Here is an 8,628-nt window from a genome sequence, read left to right on the forward strand (position 1 = left end):
TGTGCCACTACTGGAAGTGTCCTGGAAGTCTTCTTTTCGAAGAGTGTCAGGCACATTCTACTGTTTGTGCTGGATCTCCACAATGTTGTCAAAAAGGTGACCTTTGAGCTGGATCTTCATGTTTGGGAGGAGAAGAAGTCCAAAGGAGCCAAATCTGGTGAGTAGGGTGGGTGTCACGATATAAGGTCAGGTTCAGAGACCAGTTGCAAGGCTTACCTGAAACCAGCAGGATTGGTACACCAGCGGCCCACCCTGGGAATGACGCAGGCTCACCTGAGGTGCGGGGTCTAAGCATCCACCGGTCTTCCCTAGAGCTCCTAATGGTGGAGATGGATTTGGCTGCGTATGAATGCCAGGTCGCAGATCTCAGGATCACCCCAGCAGGGAATGAGTAGGCTGGAAACCAAAAGCGGATCAAACAGTTCAGGGATCAGTCACAAGCCAAGGGTCGGTCACCAATGGTAGTAGATAGGATGAGGCAGAATCGTAGTCAGTAGCAAGCCAAAGGTCAGTAACGTAGATGAAGACAGCAGCAGGAACAGTAAGCGGGATATTGGCTGGTAAGGCACAATAATCTGGCAAGGAGGAAGTGCATGGACATGGCTTTTATAAGGAAGTTCATCGGAGGAGCAAGGAGTTCAAGGTTCAAGAGAAATCAAGGCACAAGGCAGGATTATCCAAGAATTGTCAAGGGAGCTGTCCAGCATTCCAGATAGCTCAGTGAGAAGAGACATTGTCTCCCACTGCAGAAGGACCAGGTTCAATCCCAGGCTCTGACAGTGGGTGTGGAAGTGAGATCATTACAGAGTGGAGATGAACTTAACAGCAACATGGTGCATGTTCAAATCAAATGTGAGGATTGCCTGGATTGTTCCATATGACACAATGGCAGCTACATTGTGGATTATTCTGCAATGATCATTATGCACAAGTTGATAAATGGTTTCAACATTTTCAGGGGGTTGAGCTTATTGAAGGTCGTCCTGATCTCTCATCATCTTCCAATGATGTTCTTCCGCTCTTGAAGCGAACGTGCTACTCAAAACACCTCAAACGACTCATTGCAGCATCACCGTAAACTTGCTGAATCATGTCAAACATATTTGTGGCAGATTTGCCCAGTTTCATACAGAGTTTCACATTTTATCGTTGTTCTAACTTGCTGTCCATGATGAAATAGCAGATGTGGTAACGCACGTGGTAAAAATGGCACCCGTTGCACAGCTCCCGATGTACACAGGACGATGTCTTTTGGTACACTGGCTTATGAAGGTCGGTGCTTCCTGTGACTGTGCATGCAGTGTTATGCTACCGTCTATTGGTGTGTTACAAAACTAGTCTCAAAACATTTCGATACCACCTTGTGCAGTGCTTTCGACAGCAGATTCTGACTTTTTGGACGATGAAAACCGAGGATGCAAGCTATAAAATTTTTATTGTACGTTAACACAGTGGCCAATTTTACAGTAATATGGAAATAACTGAATATAAAACAATTCTCATGATCAGAAGCATACAACCCTATATTTCCACTTCTACTACACTTGTACGTAGCTACATTTGCCTCTGTCGGCTGAGAAGTTTCTTACAAGTCAATACCATTCCAACTACATCATGATATGCATTTTCGTGGAAAATTGGACAATCGGTCATCTGATTTTCTAATAGTGTGTACTAGCCTTTAGGGTACTACTAAGTTCCAAACACCCTATATTGTCAAAAGTATTGAGACACCCCTCCAAATCATTGGATTCAGATGTTCCAATCACCTCCAGGGCCACAGGTGTATAAAATCAAGCACCCAGGCATGCAGAATGCTTCTACAAACATTTGTGAAAGAATGGGTCACTCGCAGGAGCTCAGTGAATTCAAGCATGGTACCATGATAGGTTGCTATCTTTGCAATAAGTCCATCCATGAAATTTCCTTGCTACTATTTCACAGTGGTTTTATAACAAAGTGGAAGCAACTGGGAACAACAGCAACTCAGCCATGAAGTGGTAGGCCACGTAAAATGACAGAGCGGGGTCAGCTCATGCTGAAGCACACAGTGTGCAGAAGTCACCAACTGTCTGCAGAGTCAATAGCTAAAGACCTCCAAACTTCATGTGGCCTTCAGATTAGCACAACAACAGTGCGTAGAGAGCTTCATGGAATGGGTTTCCATGGCCGAGCAGCTGCAATCAAGCTTTACATCACCAAGTGCAATGCAAAGCGTTGGATGCGGTGGTGTAAAGTACGTTGCCACTGGACTCTAGAACAGTAGAGATGTGTTCTCGGGAGTGACAAATCATGCTTCTCTGTCTGTAAATCCGATGGATGTGTCTGTGTTTGACTGTTGCTAGGAGAACAGTACTTGCCGGACTGCATTGTGCCAAATGTAAAGTTTGGTGGAGAGGGGATTATGGTGTGGGGTTGTTTTTCAGGGGTTGGGCTTGGCCCCTTAGTTCCAGTGAAAGGAACTCTTAAGGTGTCAGAACACCAAGACATTTTGGACAATTTCATGCTCCCAACTTTGTTTGAACAGTTTAGGGATGGCCCCTTTTTGTTCCAATATGACTGCGCACCAGAGCACAAAGCAAGGTCCATAAAGACATGGATGAGGGAGTTTGGGGTGGAGGAACGTGACTGGCCTGCACAGAGTCCTGACCTCAACCCAATAGAACAATAAATGACACAGTGCAGCGCTGACAAAACTAAATAAATAAATAAATGAATAGTGATCATATAAACCAACTTAGTGCATAATATTCAATCCCCTTGATATCCACATCAGGGAGATCCACATATAAATAAATATAAGTGTATATTAATATATAAATGATTGTGTAATACGTGAATCCCCTCTCACTGGGAATATACAGTGCACATCGTGAAATATTAACCATACACACAATACTGTGAAATGACACACAAAAAAATGTGCAGACCAACTGTGGACAAATGGTTATAAATAGTCTCAAAAATAACAACACATATAGTGGTACTCCCACTTCACTCTCATGCAGTTGTAGTGCTGTGTGGGTGATTCACAAGTGACAATCCTCCAATAGCCAGAATGCTCCCTCACCTCCTTACTTAGACCCGAAAGGGCCAGCTCGCTTTGGGGATCAACCGATCCTACAAGGACAGACTCCTCCCAGGGTTCCCCTCAATGGTGGCATGCGTCTCCAGCCTTCAACCAACTAGCAGCCAGCTCCTCCCAGGATCATAGTAAAATACAAACAGAGACCCTCCATAGTGTAACCTCCATGCTGCTCTTGATTCCTTCACATGGGTGTCCCTCTCTGCTCACCTCTTAGTTTCTCAACAGACTATACTCTCCATAATTTTTGCTGTATTATTTTGTGCTTGCACCTGCAAACAGTCTGTGATTTAGGTCTCACATTTAATATGTGTTCAGCAATTTGATAACTTGCCAATTATCTATGTAATATATTCCTTCTGTGTTTGATATATTGCAGAGATCTTTTGCTATCTATTTCTTTTACTGATTAGGTACATCATTGTAAGCATTGATGTTTCTTTATGCCCATAACAAATAAATAAACCTCTTTTTTAATAGGGCCCTGCTTGTACTCTGGTCACCTGCTGTATGTCTTGTAGTGTGTACTCCCACAGTGCAATCCATACACCATGAAGTGACATCCAATATTGGCCATGCTGACAGATGTTTGGCGGGCAGGGCGCTATGCATTTTCCTTCTTGATACCATCAAAGCTTTCCTCCTATCTACTGTATGTATGCATAATGTGGCGCCTCTTATTTATAATCTGTTTATTTTGTGCTTATGTTCTAAATGTCTCTTGTTCACACAGTCTGTGACCAATTGTTTGCAAACATGTTAAAAATGGGGGCATTATTTTGTGGGTGTGGATGCAAAGGCGGTGTGTATTGTGTGTGGTTAAAAGTGAGCGATATCAGCAGGGTGTTGCTGGATTTCATATTGAAAATCTGGTAACCTTAAAGCAAAAGTAAAAAAACAATTACAGTGCTCAGACAAATAGTATCCTGCAGACTTCCATCATCTCTAGGCTTTGCTCCAGATCCTACATAATGGACTAGTAGCCTAATGATATCACTCCTGCTTCAAACTCCAGAACAAATTGTCAAGCAGCCAATTATTGCTTCATCTAATAAAGTAATGAGCAGTCATTTTTGATATGGCACTCTGAAACCTGAAAATGCAGCTCTTTTTGAAGTGATATTCGCCTACAGTATATTTCCGGAATAACATTCGTGAATATAAATGTTTGCTGTTTTTTTTCATATCTGACACATTTTCCAACAGCAAATGTGATGTCACCCTGGTCTGGCCAGTGGTCTGACACCGCGGGAATTTTAAATGTTTACACTGCCTTTATGCACCTTATCTATGTAAGTGCAATACTTTAATACATTTTTTGCTGGTCTATCTGGTCGCACTATAAAGTTTTCTTCTTCTGTTTTAAACCTTTCCTTGCATGATGTGGAGAGCTGTCTGATGTGATGGATTCGTTCAAGTGAACCTGCAGTTGTCCATTCATCTTCTTTTCATCTCCTTGATATGGCTAACTAGGGTGTCAGTGTCGATCTGAACACCATCTGCTCGTTTGATCTCTTGATTGGAGATCAAAGTGTCTGGTAAGAGGCTGATTTTTTTCTTTTGTGTCAAGCATTTTGTGGACACCTATGCACTTTCCGTTGGAGGATTTCTTTAGCACACAGCAATGTGCTATTGGATTTTGGGACTTTTAATTATTTAATATATGAATGTGGACTTATATATGTAGCAGTATTTATTTGATTTATTCTTGTTCATGATTTTTTAGTGTACAGCGCACTCATTTTTTATATGTTTTGTATTTTTTGGTGTTCAGGGAAAGAGTAGCAGCAGTTCACTAATTATTTCACTATTGTTTCAGAATATATATATTTTTTTTACACATTTATTCACATATTGTATTGTCTGCGGTGTAGCGCAGGTTTTTTCCCTTTTTCTCTGTCATAGACTTTTACGGGCTCCAGGCAGTAGGGCTGGATGCAACACCTGTGCGTCCCCTGTGCACAAAAATGTGGGAATGGACGTTCAGGGGCCTGTGTTCTTGTGGTCTACACAAAGGATAGATATTGCTCCACCACGCAGCTAGTGGCCATTATGTGACAGTGCAGTCATAGTCATGTGATCAATGAAGTAATACCTTTAGCTCTGCAACAAAGAGAGAGAGGGTTTGCTTTTCCTATCTCCACCAGCTGTTTTGGGAAACCCACAGCCTAAAGTGACACTGGCATCACCCAAAAAAATCTGAACAGCAGGTCAATGCAAAAGAAGATGCACAGTATTATATTTATCTCCGTGTTGGCTTGTGTCACTTATCTTCACTCCCATGAAGTGCTGTAGTCTATATTAGATACATAGGATGTGCAGAATGTACTGTTCAACGTCCACCAAGCATATAGAACAAGAGAATTCTCCATTCATGCAGACTAGGAACAGACGCTAAGAATTACACCCAGACTTAGAGTAGAGAAGCAGTATTATGCCCCATTTACAGAAAGAGAACAAGCACAGAGAAGTAAAGTGTAATTAAACCCACAACAGTAAAATCAGTCTGTATATGCAATAAAGCATGCTTGTTATACTCACTGTATACTCACTGTTAATCCTCCAGATTGTGTAAAAAGGCTGTTTGATCCTGTCCTCTCCTTTTTCTACTGTCCCCAATCCATCTGCTGATAGTACAGATCTGTAAGAGTCACTCTGCACATGCTCAGTTTAGAGTGTATGGCTAGAGAGTTAGTTTTTCTTTGCATGTGGTCAGCACAGGGTCAATCAGCACTGTCCAGACAGAGAGTCAGAGGTTATGCAGCCTTATGGGACACTCAGAGCAGAATGAAAACTCCTCCTACAAGCTTTAACCAGTGCTCAAGAAAGTAAGAAGGTGCTTCAAAGTGCAGTTAGGGACATCAATTTATTGAACAATGTGGTTAAAAACACTCACAAGATTGTGGAATACAATAGGCTCATCAGTAGTTATTCCAGCCACAGCATCTGTCACTGTGTCTCCTCTCTATTGGCGACCAGCAGCTGCAGGGGGAGGTGGAATCGTAGGCCAAGATGGCCACCACAGCGTCAGAACCACCATGGAATGGATGTCGTGTGTTACATAATGACGTCAGGAAAAGGGTGTTGACGCGTTTCGGAGCATGTGCAAAACGGCTCCTTCATCAAGACCCTTGACGTCTACATGTAACATAAAAAGACATCCTAAGAGATGGAAAGAGGGACACGCACAGACACACATATTTGTCCATTCACACACATACAGACACAAAGACATTCACAAGGAAGGCATGAAGATACATTTGTACACCTAATTACGTTCTGACAAGCGTAAACAGGTGACCTAAGATCACGTCACTTCCCGCTTCTTGCTCAGACTCCTGCTGCATTGAACAGACAAGAAGCACAAGGCAGGACAGACGTGACTCTAAGCTTGACACATCTTTATAACTTCTGTTTTTACTTCTTATATTTTCATTTTACCTATACTGAACTGTTATTTGTGATACTTTTTACATTGTATTTTTAAGCCATTGTGTGATACAATAAAATCACAATTTATTTTTACGTTGCCGGCTATTTAATTATCTGAAATCGCCTAAAGAAACTAGAAATTATTATATGTGTCACAGAAAATTCTAGTGCGTACTATGGGAGACAAGATATCGTGAATGCAGGGTCCTGGGTTTAGTAATACTTTAACCAGTTCCCGTCCGGCCCATGTACATAAACGGGCGGGAGCAGTGCCAAAGTGGGTGGCCGTTTATAAATGGCCCCCGCATTCACTGCCTGAGAGCACGCAACATCACGATCCGGTGCCGGCTGTGTCCTCCAGACACAAGGGAACACCAATCGCTGTATGGGACCTCTGTGTGGGGTCCCGATTCATGTCATCACTAATTGGCTAATGATTGGACTACGATTCATGTGATCACATGAATAATAGTAAACAAGATGTCACTTTCTGACATCATTGCTTGCTATGTGTGAAATAATAATATAAAACCCCACCAGCTCTGCACTCCTTCAGCCCCGCTACCACTGAGGAAGTCACCAGGGTCTTCTCTGAAGCCCGCCTCACTACCTGCCCCCTAGATCCTATCCCCTCTCGACTCCTCCAGTCACCCCCCTCTTCCCTCATCTGCTCCCTCACCCACATCTTTAATCTCTCCCTCTCTACCGGCGTATTCCCCTCCCCCCTAAAGCATGCGCACATCACCCCCATACTCAAAAAGCCCTCCCTGGACCCCTCTGACCCAAACAACCTCAGACCCATCTCCCTGCTGCCACTCACTTCCAAACTCCTGGAGCGCTTAGTCTTCAACCGCCTAAGCGCCCACCTAACTGACAACAACCTCCTTGATCCACTACAGTCCGGCTTCCGTCCCCTACACTCCACCAAAACCGCCCTCCTCAAAATCACCAACGACCTACTTACCGCCAAAGCCAAAGGCGACTACTCTGTCCTCCTCCTCCTGGACCTCTCCGCGGCCTTCGACACAGTTGACCACCCCCTCCTCCTTAATAAACTATTCTCCCTTGGCATCGGAGACACCGCTCTCTCCTGGTTCTCCTCTTACCTATCCCGACGCTCCTTCAGCGTTTCCTACAATGGTGCCACCTCCCCTTCCCTCCCCCTCTCTGTTGGGGTCCCCCAGGGCTCTGTCCTTGGACCCCTTCTCTTCTCCATCTACACCTCCTCCCTTGGCAAACTCATACACTCCCACGGCTTCAACTACCATCTCTATGCTGATGACACTCAAATTTACCTCTCCACCCCTCACCTCACCTCCACTTTCTCCGCCCGCATCACTCACCTCCTAAACGACATCTCTGACTGGATGTCGCTCCATTTCCTCAAACTCAACCTCTCCAAAACCGAGCTTCTCGTCTTCCCTCCTGCCCGCGCCCCCCCCCCCATCCTATCCATCACTACTAACATCACCACCATCAATCCCGCCCCGCAAGCCAAAGTCCTTGGGGTCATTCTGGACTCTAACCTCTCCTTCCAACCTCATGTCAAATCACTGACAAACACATGCAGGCTCCACCTCCGCAATATCGCCAAAATACGCACCTTCCTTACCCCAGACACCGCTAAACTACTTGTGCACTCCCTGATTATCTCACGCCTTGACTACTGCAACTCCCTCCTCACCGGCCTACCCCAGTGCAAACTCTCCCCGCTTCAGACCATCCTGAACTCAGCTGCCAGACTCATCCACCTCACCAGCCGCTCCACCTCTGCCACCCCCCTCTGCCTCTCCCTCCACTGGCTCCCTATCGCCCAACGCATCAAATTCAAACTACTCACTCTGACCTACAAAGCCATTCACAACACTGCCCCTAACTACCTCACCGACCTGATTCCCAAGTACCACCCTACCCGTACCCTTCGCTCTTCACAGGACCTCCTTCTATCTTGCTCCCTGGTCTCCTCCTCACACGCACGTCTGCAAGACTTCTCCAGGTCCTCCCCCATCCTCTGGAACTCACTACCCCAATCCATCAGACTGTCACCTTCCCTCCTCACCTTCAGGCGCTCCCTGAAAACCCACCTCTTCAGGGAAGCCTACCCCACCCTC

Source organism: Staurois parvus, unplaced genomic scaffold, assembly GCF_062004578.1.
Source record: "Staurois parvus isolate SC_StPar_1 unplaced genomic scaffold, SC_StPar_1.0 ptg000118l, whole genome shotgun sequence".
Taxonomy (NCBI): Eukaryota; Metazoa; Chordata; class Amphibia; order Anura; family Ranidae; genus Staurois; species Staurois parvus.